The sequence below is a fragment of the Lathyrus oleraceus genome, chromosome 4 (genome assembly GCF_024323335.1).
Source record: "Lathyrus oleraceus cultivar Zhongwan6 chromosome 4, CAAS_Psat_ZW6_1.0, whole genome shotgun sequence".
NCBI lineage: Eukaryota > Viridiplantae > Streptophyta > Magnoliopsida > Fabales > Fabaceae > Lathyrus > Lathyrus oleraceus.
In genome coordinates, this window is record NC_066582.1 from 272,572,196 (window position 1) to 272,591,303 (window position 19,108).

Here is a 19,108-nt window from a genome sequence, read left to right on the forward strand (position 1 = left end):
TAAAAAATGCCATTTTGCTATGATGATTTTTGATGAAATGTGATAATGCAATGTGATAGTACATGTCAAATGTGACTTGCTCAAAAAAGAATCACCCAAATTGGCCTTTTCATGTGAAAGTTATGGCACTTTGAATTTAGGCATTTTCTGAAAATGATTGGACCATATCTTGCCAACCACACATGGGAATTTCATGTTCGTGGACTTTTTGGAATGGCGAGAACAAGATCTTCAACTTTCATGTTGGACAAAATTCCATTTTAAGCTTGTATGATGAAGTAATTTTGAGGAGCAAAACTTTCCATTTTGGGCAGTTGAAATTACAGGTCACCTGCCATTTTAGGAAACTTTTGATCTGACTTTATTTTCTTCAACCTTGATCTTTGATATGTCAAATGAGACTTGTATGGACATGAATGAAGCCTTTCAAACCATCTCCCACCTTCAAATCCATAAAATCAGGCACAGTTGACCACAGTTGACTTTTTATGGTTTCAGCTGAAATTCAGCTTGACTGATGACTTCTGAGCACCCAATCTTTGGCCAAATCACTTCAAAATGATCCTTAGACCATATGAACTTGGTAAACCAACCTCAGGGCCTTGTCTCAATGGAAATGGCACATGCTTGCTCGATTGACTGATTCTCCTGACCAGTTTGACCTAATTTCTGAGGAACTTGCACTTGGGCAAATGGCTATGCAATGCTATGCAATGGACTTTATTATGCTAATGACCTAAAAATGAAAACGTATGCATAAAAGGTAGGGTGCAAATTTGAGGTGCTACAACAACCTGAAAGATGATGAAGTGGATACAAGTATGCTAGGAATAATGAACAAATTCCTTACCCTTTTGGAGATCATACTATCCTTGGGAGAGCACTGAAGATGTCTCAATTATCCTTTCAGTCATTGTGAATGTTCACTTTGTTTAAAAACAGTTTATAAAAAACTTTATTTATTTAAAACAATGATATTTGTCAATTAAAACATGCAAACATTTTTTGAACCGAAACAAATAAGAGTGTAAAGAATTGGATAAAGGCTCAAATTTATTTGATGGAATGGTAGTCTGCAAATGGCAAGACTCCATGGATCTTTACAAATTTGAAATTGGTGATATATATTGGAAAAAGGGCTACATTGAACATAATGATCATTTCTCCCCCAACTCTGAATCCAATGTATTTGAATCTTCAGTTGACGATGACTAAGCGAAATTCTTTGACAGAAGGCAGCTTGTAGACCAAAGTCTTGTAAGGATGCAGTTACTTGCCAAATCCCTAATTTTTGCCTAGATTTCCCCAGGGTGAGGTACTCAATCTAGCGGGATATATATATATATATATATATATATATATATATATATATATATATATATATATATATATATATATATATATATATATATATATATTCATTTTTCACGTCTCTAACTTTTGCCTGGATCACCCTTTCGGGTTTTCAATCCACCGAGACGCTCATTTTTGCCTAAGCCACCCTTTCGGGTTTTCAACTTAGCGAGCAATTCTGTTTTTATTTTAGGCGAAGTATTTCTTGACTGTATCTGAATTCACAGGACGAGTGAAATCCTCCCCATCCATAGTTGTAAGTATCAAAACACCGCCTGAAAAAGCTCTCTTAACAACATATGGACCTTCATAGTTTGGAGTCCACTTGCGCCTGGAATCGGGCGCGAAAGACAAGACTTTCTTGAGCACAAGGTCACCTTCTCGGAACACAGGAGGCTTGACCTTCTTATCAAAGGCTTTCTTCATCCTTTGCTGATATAACTGACCATGGCACATGGCAGTTAATCTCTTTTCTTCAATCAAATTCAGCTGGTTATAACGAATCTGAACCCATTCAGCCTCAGTCAACTTGACTTCCATCAAGACTCTCATTGATGGGATCTCAACCTCCACGAGGAGCATATCCTCCATGCCATATACAAGGGAGAAAGGGGTTGCCCCTTTTAAAGTGCAGACAAATGTACGATAGCCATGTAAGGCAAATGGTAGCATCTCATGCCAATCTTTGTATGTAACAACCATCTTCTAGATAATATTCTTGATGTTTTTGTTAGCAGCTTCAATAGCCCCATTCATCTTGGGTCTATAAGGAGAAGAATTATGATGTGCAATCTTGAACTCGCTACACAACTCTTTCATCATCTTGTTGTTCAAGTTAGATCCATTATCAGTAATGATCTTATCTGGCACACCATAACAGAATATGAGTTGATTCTTGATGAACTTGACAACCACCTACCTGGTCACGTTTGCATATGACGCCACTTCAACCCATTTGGTGAAGTAATCAATTGCTACGAGAATAAACCTGTGACCGTTGGACGCTTTTGGCTCTATCGTGCTAATCATGTCAATTCCCCACATAGAGAAAGGCCATGGTGATGAAATCACATTCAGAAGTGTCGGGGGAATATGAATCTTATCCGCATAAATCTGACACTTATGGCATTTCTTCACGTATTTGCAGCAGTCAGACTCCATTGTCAACCAATAGTAGCCTGCTCTCAACATCTTCTTTGCCATGGCATGTCCATTGGAATGAGTACTAAACGAACCCTCATGGACTTCAGTCATCAACAGGCCTGCTTCGTGTCTATCCACGCATCTGAGCAGAACCATGTCAAAATTCCTCTTATAAAGCACATCGCCATTGAGGTAGAAACTGCCAGATAATCTTCTCAAAGTCTTCTTATCTTTAACAGATGCCCCAGGCGGGTAAATCTGACTCTGAAGGAAACATTTGATATCAAAATACCAAGGCTTATCATCTTTCACTTATTCAACTGCAAATACATGAGCTGGTCTATCCAAGCGCATCACCGTAATATTGGGGACTTCATTCCAGAATTTCACCATAATCATAGAAGCAAGTGTAGCAAGAGCATCTGCCATCCGATTCTCACCTCGAGGAATATGATGGAAGTCAACCTCAGTAAAGAAAGTTGAAATCCTCCTTGCATAATCTCTATATGGGATGAGGCCAGGCTGATTCGTCTCCCATTCACCCTTAATCTGATTAACAGCAAGGGCCAAATCACCATAAACATCAAGATGCTTGATCCTAAGATCAATACATTCTTCTAAACCCATAATACAGACCTCATACTCCGCCATATTATTCATGCATTTGAAAGTTAGCCTTGCTGTAAAAGGAAAATGTGTGTCCTGAGGAGTAATAATCACTGCCCCAATACCATTTCCATATTGATTTACAGCGCCATCAAACACCATGCTCCATCGGGAACCAGGCTCTGGCCCTTCATCGAGCGTAGGCTCATTGCAATCTTTCATTTTCAAATACAGAATCTCCTCATCTGGGAAGTCATACTGAACTGACTGATAATCCTCAATTGGTTGATGTACCAAGTGGTCAGCCAAGATACTACCCTTAATAGCTTTCTGAGCTCGATACTTAATATCATACTCAGACAACAACATCTGCCAACATGCAATCCTCCCAGTTAAAGCAGGTTTCTAAAATATATACTTGATTGGATCCATTTTGGATATCAACCAAGTCGTATGATTCAACATATACTGGCGTAAGCGCTTAGTAGCCCAAGCCAAAGCACAACATGTCTTCTCAAGCATTGACTATCGAGACTCACAATCAGTGAACTTCTTACTCAGGTAGTATATAGCATATTCTTTCTTTCCTGATTCATCTTGCTGACCTAAGACACAACCCATAGAGTCTTCAAGAACAGTCAAATACATAATCAAGGGTCTCCCTTCCACATGCGGAGACAGAATCGGAGGCTTGGACATATACTCTTTGATACTATCAAAGGCCTTTTGGCAATCCTTGGTTCAATCATGACTCTGATCTTTCCGGAGGAGCTTGAATATCGGCACACATGTGGTAGTCATGTGGGATATAAATCTGGAAATATAATTCAAGCGACGAAGAAAACCTCGGACTTGCTTCTCAATTTTGGGCGTAGGCATCTCTTGTATTGCTTTGACCTTGGAGGGATCAACTTCAATACCTCTCTCGATGACAATAAAGCTCAATAACTTTCCAGAACGGACTCCAAATGTACACTTGTAAGGATTCAGACGGAGTTTGTACTTCCTCAAACGCTGAAAAAGCTTCAACAAGTGCTCTACATGTTCAACTTCTGTTCTCGACTTTGCAATCATATCGTCAACATATACCTCGATCTCCTTGTGCATCATATCATGAAACAAGGTAGTCATAGTGCGTTGATACGTGGCTCCGGCGTTCTTCAAACCGAAGGGCATCACTCGATAACAAAATGTTCCCCAAGGTGTGATGAATGTTGTCTTCTCCATATCCTCGGGTGCCATTTTAATCTGATTATATCCGGAAAATCCGTCCATAAATGAGAAGACATTGAATTTAGCTGTATTATCTACCAACATATCAATGTGCGGTAAATGAAAATCATATTTCGAACTAGCTTTATTCAAGTCTCTATAGTCCACACACATTCGGACTTTTCCATCTTTCTTAGGCACGGGCACAATATTGGCCACCCATTGAGGATATGTAGAAGTCACCAGAAACCCCACATCAATTTGCTTATGAACTTCTTCTTTAATCTTCACTGCCATATCGGGATGAGTTCTTCTGAGCTTCTGCTTTACAGGCACGCACTCAGGCTTCAAAGGCAGGAAATGTTGCACAATATAAGTATCCAGACCAGGCATGTCTTCATATGACCAGGCAAAGACGTCGGCATATTCTTGTAGCAACTCAATCAACCCCTTCTTAACAGATTCTTCAAGGAGTGCCCCAATCTTCACTTCGTGAACACAATCCTCAGACCCCAAGTTGACTGTTTCCAGATTCTCAAGATGTGGCTGAATGATCTTCTCTTCATGCTTAAGCAGACGGGTAATCTCGTCAGGAATCTCTTCCACATCATCTTCTTCGGCCTCAAATACAGGGAACTCAAAGTTAGGAGATGATGTTGGATCATTATGTTCAATGGGTTTGATCAACCTGCATAATGATTTTGGATATAAAAGAGATTTTAGAATTCAAACAAGGCAAATCATTAAGCAGATGAAAAGATTGATTTTATTCTCTTTTTTAGGGTTTTATGTGATCACCAATTTCATGCAAAAAGCAAAAAGTGAAAATAATTTGTAAAAAACAAACATTTAACAATTTATTGAATGAATATCATTGTATTTATGGGCCAACAATGTCATCACTTCTCCTTTTGGCATGGGAGAAGGGTTTTTAAACAAAAATGAACATTAAGTTGACTTATGGACAACTGTTGGAACATCAACAACGACCCAATTATTGCAGAACCCTCTAGGGATGACAAAGTTGCCAGAATCCTCCTCCGCATCCTCTTCCACAACAACAACAACTTCTTGATCTTCAACCGTGTGGATGAAACCACCACTCTAAAACAGACCGTGCTTATTGAAAGTTCCTAAAGAATACCCTATGCCAACCCGAGATTTATTGTCTTCCAGCTTAATCATTTGTCCTAAACCAGTAGTTGCGCCATGCTCAATGGCCAACTTCACATCATTGTAGGATGCAATGAAGAAGTTCCTTTCTTAGAAGGCTCAATAATAGACAAGGCTTGGAACATCGTCCCAACCTCATCCTCAGCATCAATGTAAGAAAAGGAAGACAGATGGCTAACCAAGAGAGCCTTCTCTCCCCCTACCACCACCAACTTTTTGTTCTTAACGAGCTTCAACTTTTGGTGTAGGGTGGATGTCACGACACCTGCCTCGTGAATCCATGGTCTGCCCAACAAACAGCTATATGATGGGTGGATATCCATGACCTGAAAAGTGATTTGGAAATCACTAGGTCATATCTTGACTGGGAGTTCAACCTCTCCAATCACAGTTTTGCGCGATCCATCAAAAGTTTTGACGACCACTCCACTTTGCCTCATGGGAGGCCCCTGGTATGAAAGTCTAGCCAAAGTGGATTTTGGCAACACATTCAGCGATGATCCAGTGTCTATCAGCACATTAGACATGGCATCATCCTTACAGTTCGTGGAGATGTGAAGTGGCAAATTGTGGTCCCTTCCCTCCTCGGGGAGATCAGCATCACAGAAGCTCAGGTTGTTGCAAGCAGTAATGTTTGCAACAATGCTATCAAATTGTTCTATTGTGACGTCATGATCTACATACGCCACGTCCAACATCTTCTGCAAAGCTTCACGGTGTGGCTCAGAGTTCATCAACAAAGATAGCACTGATATCTTTGAAGGCGTTTGTAGAAGCTGATCTACAACATTGTATTAACTCCTCTTGATGAGCCTTAGCATCTCATCACAGTCCTCTTTTATCATGCCATTCTGGCCAGCAGGGACAGGAGTTTTAACAACGACGGCAGGTCTGTTAACAGCAAGTGCCAGATTCGGAGAATTGGAAGAATTTCCCACAGGGCGGGTAGCACTATCGACAATATCAGCTCTTCTGGTGTCGACCTGGGGTTTCGGTAGCGCTGAGAATACACGACCACTGTGGGTCAAACCACTGACATCAACGATATTCACAAGAGAAGTGGAGGGTAGAGGCACCTCCTTCCCATCTTCCAATGCCACAACATTATAACGACAGGGAACAACCTTGTCAGAAGAGTAACGCACAGGGCCAGCTGGTTTAATTATGAGAGTAGGAGAAGCCTTCTGCTTGCTGCCATCGTATTGGACGACAACGGGCTTAGGTATCCTGAATACAAGTGATATCACATTAACTTCATCATCCTCGTCACGATTCTGAAGTATCTCTATCACACCCTGATCCAGCATTTCTTGGATGTCTTTTCTAACTTGACGACATCCTCTCTCATTGACAGTACAAACACGATAACTGTCGTGGTCATGCTCGTAGTGATTGTAACCACACAACAATCTATGAATCTCGACCAAAGATTGTATGATATGGCTGACATATCCGACCTTGTATTTACCAGGGCAACCCTGAACTATATTTACAGCAGCTTTCCCATGCTCGGGCAATGGGTTCTTCTTCACGTTAGGACCTACGTCCTTGAAAAACAATATACCGCTTCTCACAAGGTCTTGCACCTTGGTCTTCAACGGGTAACAATTCTCCACATCATGTCCGGGAGCACCAGAATGATAAATGCAATGAAGCTCAGGCTTATACCACCACTGAGGGTCGGTAGGTATAGCAGGTGGGTCACGTGGAGTGATCAGTTTCCTTTCAATTAAAGAAGGATATAGCTCTGCGTAGGTCATCGGAATAGGATCAAAAGTGACCCTCTTCCTATCATAGCTTGTACTGGTCTGATTGTTGTTTCGAGGCTGGTAGGCCTGCTGTTGACGACGGTGCTGTTGTTGCTGATACTGTTGATGTTGTTGTTGCTGGTTCTGATTATGATGCTGATATTGCTGATTTTCTCTGAAAACAGGTGCTATATGAGCCACCTGGTGTTGGTTACTGGCTGGACGCACAGTTCTCCTCTTCACAGAGGGTCTTCTAGATTTGACATGGGAGGACACAACATGTGCCTCACCATCTTTCTTCTTCGCAAACACCCCATAACGTTTGGCAGAAGAGCCTTCTTCTCTAGTCAGGCGCCCTTCCCTAACTCCTTCTTCTAGACGCATCCCCATGTTCACCATCTCGGTGAAATCAGAGGGAGGCGCTAACAATCATCCGCTCATAATAGAATAAACTCAAGGTCTTCAGAAAGATCTTAGTCATTTCCTTCTCTTCTAGCGGAGGCACGATTTGTGCAGCCAATTCTCGCCACCTCTGGGCCTACTCCTTGAAAGTTTCCTTATCCTTTTGGGACATGGCCCTCAGCTGGTCCCTATCGGGAGCCATATCAACATTATATTTATACTGCTTGACAAAGGCTTCGCCAAGGTCGTTGAAGGAGCGGATGTTCGCACTATCCAGGCCCATGTACCATCTCAAAGCAGCACCGGACAGGCTGTCCTGGAAGTAGTGGATTAGGAGCTGATCATTGTCGGTCTGAGTCGACATTTTACGTGCATACATAACCAAATGTCTGAGCGGGCAAGTGTTTCCTTTGTACTTTTCAAAGTCAGGCACTTTGAATTTGACAGGAATCTTGACATTAGGTACAAGGCAAAGCTCAGCAGCAAATTTGCCAAAGAGGTCCTTCCCTCTGAGAGTTTTGAGTTCCTTGCGCAACTCAAGGAATTGATCGTTCATAGCATCCATTTTCTCATACACGTCTGGGCCCTCAGATTGCTCAGAGTGGTAAATGGTGTCATCTACTCTCGGCAAAGTATGCACGACTGGAGATGGCACATCAAGGACCGGGCTAGATGCCGACAAAGAAGCAAAAGTTGGGGCGAGACCCTCTGGAATGAAGTTCGCGGGCATCCCCCTGGGAAACCCGGCTGGCATAGCAGTAGGCACACAATAAGCACTAGCAGCAGGCACGGTTGAGGAAGCAACCTGTGAGATGACCGTCCTTTGGGGTGGAGTTGAAGGCGTTAGAGAAGACTGGCTTTGGGCTGCCAAGAAAGACTCCATCAGGGCAGTCAATCTTGCTACTTCCTCCTTCAGTCCCCTGTTCTCTTGTTCTAGGTGATCCATCAGCTTTGATGAGTTGGCTCTGGTGTAGTACCGGTGCGTTAGCTTGTCTTCAAAATAAATGAAGAACACAGAGTTAGACCACTGAACAAGAAGCCCTGGAACAAAACCTGCTTATGCACATGATGCATCCAATGCTTGTGCATATGATTTTATTTTTTAATCAGAGGAACTTTAGAGTTCTATTTTCAAATATTTGGAAAATATCAATCATTTAGACATATATGGAATAATCATATCAATAATATCTGGAAAAAGTTTTACACCAAAGAAGTATAGTCTTGGTAACCAAATACAATACAAGAGAGAAGGAAAATGAACATCCTATGGAACCCTAGAAACAATCGTCCAAAGCTCTCGAGACCGGAAGATAAGTTGCACGAATCCTCTTCACCTCTCTCTCATAGGCTGCTTCCATATCTCTCCTTGGCGAGTCGATCGTACTTCCTCTTCCAAAACCTGGAAGACTAAGGAAGCAAAGAAGTCTCCACATCATCAGGCTCGTCGATAACCTGATGCTCTAGAAACTCTACCAATGCATCCTTATCTCTAAGCTGCTGAAGTAGCTCCTCTCGTTCACGGACCCAAGCACGCGAACGGTCTTCGTCTCTCAACTCCTCTACTCCTTGGTCAGGGAGGGTTGAAGGCCCATCCATAACCATAGGTGTAGGTCTCGGGTAATCATAAGGCATAAGGTACTCAGAAGCTCTCCTCCTCACCCACGAGGTGTAGGGTTCAAAAGCAATACAATTCTTTGGACCAAGCTCTTTCCTTCCCTTCCTATGAATCTTGCGCCAAGCGCGGACCATCCTGCCCTTCAAGTTTTAGGGATCTTTACCCTCTTGAAAGAACACACCTTCTAACAGAATCTTATTAGGTTTATCCTTTAAGGGGAACCCAAGCTGACGACGTGCTAAAACAGGGTTGTAGTTAATCCCACCACATGTACCAAGAAAAGGCACATTGAAGAATTCACCACAAGAGTCAATAATCTGCACACCATCATATACACGGTTATACCAAAAGATATCATCATTAGTGAGAGACATAAGTCTCGTGGACCACCGTAGACATCCTTTGTTCTCCTTGAAGGCGATCGTCTGTGGCAAGTGTGAAATAAACCACTTGTACAACAGAGGCAAACAACACACAATGGTACCACCACCCTTTGCATTCCTCATATGCAAAGAGAAATAAGTGTCACCCAACAGAGTCGGAACGAGATTAAGAGTAGAGAAAATCCTAATAGCATTCACATCCACAAACTTGTCGATGTTGAGGAATAACACTAGCCCATAGATGATAAGTACAAATATGGCCTCAAAGGCGTCCTCACTCATGACCTTCCCATACATAGTAGCTTGAACAATAAGGAACTCAGAAGGGAGACCTTGATTTCCACCTTTTATAGTCATATGAGCACCCACAATAGATTCATCTATATGTGAGCAAATTCTTTACTTTGAATAAGTTTTGAATGGTAGCAAATTGTGTGATCATTGTCTAATTGTTGGTTGTGCATTATTTCGCTTCAATTATGTTTTTAGCCTATAATATTTTTCGTGTCTATACATAAAGATCCACATTGATACAATTCTATAAAAAACACATAAAAATTGTTTTGTGTTAGCATGTATCAATACATGTTCTTTTGCATCGATACATACACCTGTTTTAAATCACAAAATGTTTTTGGTTCAGTATGTATCGATCCATACGAGCCTTGCATCGATACATAAACTTATTTTAAATCACAAAACGTTTTTGCTTCAGTATGTATCGATCCATACGATCCTTGTATCGATACATGTTAGTTAAAATGCTCCATGGATCGACACATACGAGCTTTGTATCGATACATGCTTGTATTAATTCTCAAAAATTAATCAAAGCTACATCATGTATCGATGCATAACCTTTTGTATCAATACATAATTCTGTTTTGTCTACTAACAACTTCTGTCTTTCATATAAGAAGCATTTTTTTGACAGTTTAGACAGGTGAAGAATTCTGAGAGGGAAAAACAGTTGAAACACCAATCAAAGGAGTGTGTAGCAGCATTTGTTTTTAGAGCAGTTAGAAACCTGAAAGAGACTTCATCTTCTTCATCTTCTCAATATCTTTTCTTCAAGAACATCAACACATAATCATTCTTGTTCTTTGGATTAAAGGATCAACGAGATAACGTTCAGTGGTACGATCAAGGATCTAGCTGAGGTGTTCAGTGGAACGATCGAGGATCTAGCTGAGTTGAAGATTGAAGGGGGTTTCGAGGAAAAACCAACTGGTTTGTCCTTCAAGAACTGGAGTGTTTTTGCGGGTTTGTTAGTCACGTTTGCAGAACAGATTCAACCGCAACGTAGGGTTTGGAAATCGGGTGATTTCGCAAACAGGTCGTGGAACCGGTGAATTGTTTGCAATTTCTTGCAGGAAATTCTTGATCGAGCTCAGATCAAGTGAAGGTTTTATACAAGAAGAAGATCTTGGGATTTAGAATTCTGTCTGTGTATTGAAACCTTGTATCAACGAATTCGGCATTATTGATAATTACAGTTCTCAATTTCATTTGAAATTGAGAGGGAGACGTACCCACACGCGAGGACGACGTGGGGAACTTCCTTACCAAATCTCTGCGTATCGTATTCTTTCCTTATCTCTCTTTACATTTTCAACAGGTTTGTAATTTCAGTTAGTGTGTTGTGGCTGTATTTTTCGTGATACAATAGTGGCAAGAAAACTTCTTTAACTAAAAGTCCACCATTGTTCATCATTGATCACATACACACCAATTGTTTGACAAAATGTTCAGCTGAGTTTTATTCATTGGAATTAGGATTTAGTGATAAGTGCATTCAAATAGATAAGATTCTGGTGTTAGCAATCTCCGTCGTTCTAATTCAAATCCAGCAATAAATTCGCGTGTCCGGTTTTCTAGTAGCGGTTCAGAATAGACGGAAGTCGATTCGGGACTGAAATTTTCCGCCAAGTTTTAATAACTCTGATAAAATTTTAAAATCCGTTTATTTTCAAGAGGTGATCTATTCACCCCCCCTCTCGATCACTAGCCACACCGTCTAACAAGTGGTATCAGAGCGCCGGTTCGCTGGTGCTCTGTGGCTGCCTGTAACGATATGGATTCTGAACCAAAGGGGGCGTATAATAGAGCGCCTATTTTCAACGATGAAAATTACGGCTACTGGAAAGACTGCATGCGAGTTCATATAAATTCTGTGGATAGGCTAGTATGGGCGGCCATTGAAAATGGTCCTTTTCAAATTACTATGACAAATGCGGCTGGCGCCATAGTTCCTAAACCTGAAGCTGATTGGAATGAGAAAGATGAGAAAAAGTGGTCGTGTGATTGGAGAGCTCGAAATATGCTAATTTCAGCACTTGGTGTTGATGAGTATTATCGAGTATCCCATTGCACGACAGCTAAAGAAATGTGGGATGCTTTAGAAGTTGCCCATGAGGGTACTACTGAAGTAAAACAGCCCCGTATTAACACACTCAATCAAGAGTTTGAGCTCTTTCGCATGAAACAAGGAGAATCTATCTCCGACATGCAAAAGAGATTCACTCATCTCACTAATAGGTTGAATGCACTTGGAAAACCTGTTTCCAATGAAATTGCTACTAATAAAATTCTGAGGTGTCTTAGCAGGGAATGGCAACCTAAAGTAACAACTATTAAGGAAGCCAACGATCTAACGAGACTTACGATTACAACTCTGTTTGGAAAGTTGGAAGAACATCAGCAAGCATTAGAAAGTCTTGAAAAGTTTGAGAACAAAAGTAAGAAGGAAAAGGAGAAGAAAAGAGACAAAGAGGGAGAGAAGAAGCCAATAGCTCTTGTGGCCTCTAGCTCTAAGTCCTCACGAAAAGAGCAAAGTGACAATGATTCTAGTAGTGACAAAGATTCAGATGATGAGGAAATGGGACTGTTTGTAAGGAGATATAATAGATTCATTCGAAAGAATGGAGTCAAGCATTCCGACACAAACCTCATGAAGTTTCGAAGACAATCTACAGATTCAAAACAGGAAGAGAATAGGAAGAGTAAAGGAAAAGGATCTTGTTTTAATTGTGGTAAATCTGGACATTATAAAACAGATTGTCCTATGAAGTATAAGGATCAAAGAAAAGCTCCACCAAAAGAGTACAACAAACAAAGAAGAGCTTACATTGCATGGGAAAGCGACAGTGATTCATCAAGCACACAAAGTTCAAGTGATAGTGATGAAACCGCAAATCTGTGCCTTATGGCTCACACCAAAAATCTGTCCTACCACAAGAAGAAAATCAATGATAAAAAGGTAAAACAAGCCTACTATAATAATTTCTCTTCTATGACTTTTTCTGAACTGAAAATAGCTTTTGAAAAACTGCATAACGAAGCTGTAGATGCTTTTAAAAGATTATCTTCCGATAAACAAATTTTTTCATTTTTGGAAGGTAAAGTATACAAAGCTGAAACAGATTTAGAAAGGTTAAAAGCTAGTATTGCAGAAAATTCAAAAATTATTGACATTGATGGATGTAGTAAAGTTAGGTATTATGAAGCTTGTCACATTTGGCAAAAAGAGGTAAACACTCTCAAGGTCAAATTGGAAAAAGCTTTACAACCTAAGGTTACTTATGCCGTTGACTCTAGGTTGTTTAAGAAGTCATTAAATCCACCATATGCAAAATACTCTTTTATTCCAAAGGATTTAATGAACAAGAATAAATAAACACATCATCATGGTTTATGTCATTATTGTTGTCATGCTGGCCATACCATTGAGAAATGCAAGTTTAGGAGATTTTTTGTTCCTAAAGGTATTTATCAATGGAAGCCAAAAGGCAACCACGTTAGCACTTACCCACTTGGACCCAATGAAAATTGGGTACCAACTTCTCTCTTTTGATATTGTAGGATGAGTGCCTTGCTTCCGTAGATAGGAGATGGTTTCTTGACAGCGGTTGCTCAAGGCACATGACCGGTGACATATCGCTTTTTATAGACTTCAAAGCAAAGAAGAAGGGATATGTTACTTATGGAGACAATAACAAAGGAGCTATACTTGGCAAAGGTAGTGTAGGTAATCCCTCTACCACTACTATTTCTGATGTCCATTTAGTAGGGGGGCTTAAACACAACTTGTTAAGCATAAGTCAATTGTGTGACAAGGGGTATAAAGTTTCTTTCACAAAAACTTGCTGCATAATTGAACATGCTGAACAGAACGTTGTGTTTAAGGGAGTAAGAGTAAACAATATCTATATGCTTGACCTTTTTGATGTATCTTTAACAAGTACTAAATGTCTAGTCACCTTGAATGATGATTCTTGGCTTTGGCATAGACGTTTAGCGCATGTTAATTTCGATTTGCTTAATAAGGTTGTATCTAAGGATCTAGTAGTCGGTCTTCCAAAAATAAAATTTTCAAAAGACCACCTATGTGACGCATGCCAAATGGGAAAGCAAACGAGGGTCTCTTTTAAATCTAAAAATATAATTTCAACTTCACAACCCCTTGAGCTTCTCCATATGGATCTCTTTGGACCTTCTAGGACAAAGAGCTTAGGTGGAAATTATTATGGTTTTGTAATCGTTGATGACTACTCTAGATTTACTTGGACTATATTCCTTTGTAGCAAAGATGAAACTTTTTCTGCTTTTAAGAATTTTGCAAAACTGTCCCAAAACAAAATGAATTCCAAAATAGTTACAATTCGTAGCGATCATGGTGGTGAATTTCAAAACTATCACTTTGATAAGTACTGTGACAAGTATGGTATTGAGCATAACTTTTCAGCTCCTCGAACTCCACAACAAAATGGCGTTGTGGAGCGTAAAAATCGTGTTTTAGAGGAGTTGGCAAGAACAATGCTAAATGAGGGTGGATTACCAAAATACTTTTGGGCTGATGCAGTTAGCACAACTTGTTATGTTTTAAACAGGATCTTAATTCGTCCTATTTTAAATAAAACTCCTTATGAGCTTTTAAAAGGAAGAAAGCCAAACTTATCACATCTTCACGTATTCGGTTGTAAGTGTTTTGTTTTGAATAATGGTAAGGAAAATATTGGGAAGTTTGATGCAAAAGCGGATGAAGGTATCTTTCTTGGATACTCACAATCAAGTAAAGCATATAGAGTGTATAATAAGCGTTTACTTACTGTTGAAGAATCTGTCCATGTTTCTTTTGATGAGTCTTATCCGAAAAGTGTCGGAAAAGGTATTTCTTTTGATGACGCAGGTGTATCTACAGAAGACATACTCAAGGAAGCTGTTAAGGAAACTGATCAGTCCAGAACAGCTGCCCATGAGAAGGAGGAAGATACTAGTCATGAAGAAGATAAGGAAGAAAGGACAGCTGAAGTGGATGACCTTCCACCAGTTTGGAAATCTTCAAAAGACCATCCTATCGACAACATCTTGGGAGATATTTCAAAGGGAGTAATGACTCGTTCTAAGATAAGTAATTTTTGTTCTCACTTCGCGTTTGTTTCACAAGTAGAACCTAAAAATGCCAAAGAGGCCTTGATTGATGAATTTTGGCTAATGGCCATGCAAGAAGAGCTTAATCAATTTAAAAGAAATGACGTTTGGGTACTTGTCCCTCGTCCGCGAGATCATCATATCATAGGTACTAAATGGGTTTTTAGAAATAAGCTTGATGAAAACGGAGTGATAACTAGGAACAAGGCACGTTTAGTAGCACAAGGGTATAACCAAAAGGAGGGCATAGACTATGAGGAAACTTATGCTCCAGTTGCTCGCCTTGAAGCTATACGTCTCTTGCTTGCCTATGCGTGTTCTAACAATTTTGAGCTTTACCAAATGGACGTAAAGAGTGCTTTTCTAAATGGTGTCATAAATGAAGAGGTATATGTCTCACAACCTCCTGGTTTTGAGAATGCTGAAAATCCAGATTATGTTTACAAATTCAAACGAGCTTTGTATGGTCTTAAACAAGCCCCTCGGGTTTGGTATGAAAGGCTTAGCAAATTTCTAATTGATCATGGATATTCAAGAGGTAAAGTGGATAATACTCTCTTTATTAAACACAAGAAAAAACACATCCTTTTAGTTCAAGTTTATGTAGACGATATAATTTTTGGTTCAACTAACATACACTTGGTCGAAGAATTTTCTAAGGTTATGCAGGGTGAATTTGAGATGAGTCTCATGGGGGAGCTGAATTACTTCCTAGGACTGCAGATAAAGCAACTTGATGAGGGTACAGCAGTATGTCAAACAAAATACTGCAGAGAACTACTCAAGCGCTTTGGAATGAATGACTCAAAATCAATTGACACCCCTATGCCTACCAACGGAAATCAAGATAAGGATGAGCATGGTAAGTGTATAGATGTCAAAAAGTTCAGAGGTACGATTGGATCTCTTCTGTATCTTTCTGCTTCTAGACCTGACATCATGTTTAGTGTTTGTATGTGTGCACGATATCAATCAAATCCTAAGGAATCACACCTGAAAGCTGTTAAGCGCATATTTAGATATCTTCATGGAACACCTAAATGTGGGCTTTGGTATTCCAAAGGAAGTGATTTTAGCTTAGTAGGTTACTCCGATTCTGATTTTGCTGGCTGCAAATCAGATAGGAAAAGCACGAGTGGTACATGTCACCTGTTTTCAAACTCCTTGGTAAGTTGGCATAGCAAAAAGCAGGTATATGTGGCTTTGTCAACTGCAGAGGCTGAATACGTTGCAGCCGGTAGTTGTTGCGCTCAGATTTTGTGGCTAAAGCAACAACTACAAGACTTTAACATTCAACTCAAACGTATTCCAATAAAATGTGACAACACTAGTGCCATAAACCTTACTAAAAACCCTGTTTTACACTCACGCACTAAACACATAGAGATTAGACATCACTTTCTTCGCGACCATGTTGAAAAAGAAGACGTTGTATTTGAGCATGTTGATTCTAAAAATCAGCTTGCTGATATATTCACTAAACCTTTGGCAACGGAACCGTTCTTCAACATTCGTCGTGAATTAGGGATCTTAGATCTTTATCAATTGATGTCTTAAGCATGTTTGTTCTTATTTATATTATGCCTCACCTTGGTTGATGAGATTTGTTTTAGATGTCATTTATACCTCACAAGATTACATCAACAGAGGTAATATCACTCCTTTCTATAATTCTTTTACAACTATGTGATTGTGTATGTTAGAACAAAATTCCTTACTCTCGTTTATGTGAATTTCTTTGCATATATTGTTTGAACATTAAAATCTGATTTGTGAATCATATTTGGGCATAATTATCATGACATACTTCATAATGCATATTCATACTGCATAAAATTAATTAAAAAGTTGGTGTAGCATCAGTATGTATCGATACGAACATGTATGTATCGATTCATGTCTTTCTCTTTTCAAATCTGTCAAAATTGGTTCAGTATGTATCGATCCATCCGTCGTTTGTATCGATACATAAACTCTTTAAAAACAAAAATGCATGCCATGGATCGATCCATGCCCATATGCATCGACACATACTGATTCTTATTTAGATTAAATGCATTTTTTTCTCACTCATGGATCGACACATCAACAACTCTTATCACTTCCTTTCACAAACTTAGTATCAGCAGCTCCTCTATCTCACAAAACCTACGGCTAACCCTAATCTCCTTCATCATCATTCTCTCCAAAAACCCTAAATCCATCTTACTTTTCCTCAATCTTTCATCACCATGCCTCCAAGAACCATGCTGGGTAGAGCAAAGGGAAAAGGAAAGGGAAAGGAACCAGTTGGCACTTCTCAGCAGTTACCAGAAATTCCTCCAAATGCCTTAGATTTGCTTCATCCTGCAATTGCTACTGAGTTTGAGGATTCCTTCAAGACAAGGTTAGTTATGAAACCCCATGTCTTCGATAAACATGATGCTTTTCGTCTGCATCTCAATGCTGAGGTTGAACTTATTAATGCACAAAAACTTGGCTCATTTTTGACTACAAAGGATGATTACCATGAGGATTTTATCCGTGCATTTTATGCTGGCTTACAATATGGTAGAGGATATATGTTTAAGTGTTCTATCGGTGTCAGAACCTACACTTTTGAAGCTGCTGATTGGGAAACAGTGTTTCAAATTCCGCTTCCGTCGCTTAATCTCAAGACCTGGCATGACCTGCATTTTGATACTGACTTTAACCTAAAGGATTTTACTCTGTCCATCTTGAAATTGGACAGACCGCTAGGTGAGGATGAACAGGTTACGTCTGGAATGATTAAGAAAATTCCTCGTATTCTCCATTGGATTATCTCGCACATTCTCCGTCCAGCAAACAGTGGACATTCTAGGTTAGACAGGGCACGCATACATCTCCTGTATATTCTACAAAATAAGGTTCCCTTGAATTGGGCAAATTACTTTGTGAAGCGTCTCTTTTTCGTGCGCAACAGCGCCAAGAATGTTGCTCTTGGATATGCTTCTCAAATCATGAAAATTCTTAAGTTCTGGAATGTTGCAATCCCTTTAGTTCCTCTCATAACACCATTTGCTGCTCAAGAGTTTGACTCTTCCACTTTATCGCATATGGGATATCGGTGGGACAGGGAACATCAATGTTTCTACTTCTTTGAAAGGAAATCCAAAACAAGGATCTATAATTTTGATGTGCCGTCTGAACGAATCCATGTTGCTGAAGACCAACCTGATGAAGAAATGCATGATGTGAACGAAGCAAATGTGCCTCCAGCTGAGGACAATGCTGGTTGGGGTGATTGGGTGCCACAAAGGTGGTCTCCAACCAACTATGTACCTGAACCAACGGTTCCTCCGTCCTACGGCGGTGCTTCATCTTCAACACCTACTGCGCACCTCACTCAAATGCTTCAACAAATGGAGCTTGCCAACCAAGAACGTCATGAAGATGCCCGGTCTTGGCATGTACAACAAAGTGAGTGGCATAAGGAGCATCGTGAATGGCATGACGATCATACACGGATGTACCATAACCAGCACTCTTGGCACACGGACTTGGTTAAGTGGCACCAAGTCTTCTACAATGAAATGGTTTTATGGAAGACTGCCGTGCCAATCCTGGTATTATGGACAGATTCAGAAGTGTCGAAGTTCAGGACCGGTTCAGGCACTACACATTCATGGGCCAAAACCTAGATACAATGCCTCCTCCTCCGCCTCCGCCAAGCTTCAGAGATCCTGATAGAGATGATGAGGAGTCCTGTGGTGCCCATAATCCATATTAAACCATCATCATTTCATTTCATTGCATTTCATTGCATGATTGCTTGAGTTTTTTTTTCAGATTAGGTGCACCGTATATGTATTGGCTTATGTAAATGTTAAACACTTTCTAATGGTTAAATGCTTATTTCATTATGCTTACTTCCGGTGTTATTGCCCTTATTTGTCATTCTTTGTGAGTGATTCTTTACTTTGTAAGCTTCATTCTGTGTGATTGTTGGCTTATTTATCATTTTTGCTGTGTTCTGCTACATGTTGCCTTGATAAAACTGTTTTTTTCTTATTTTTGAT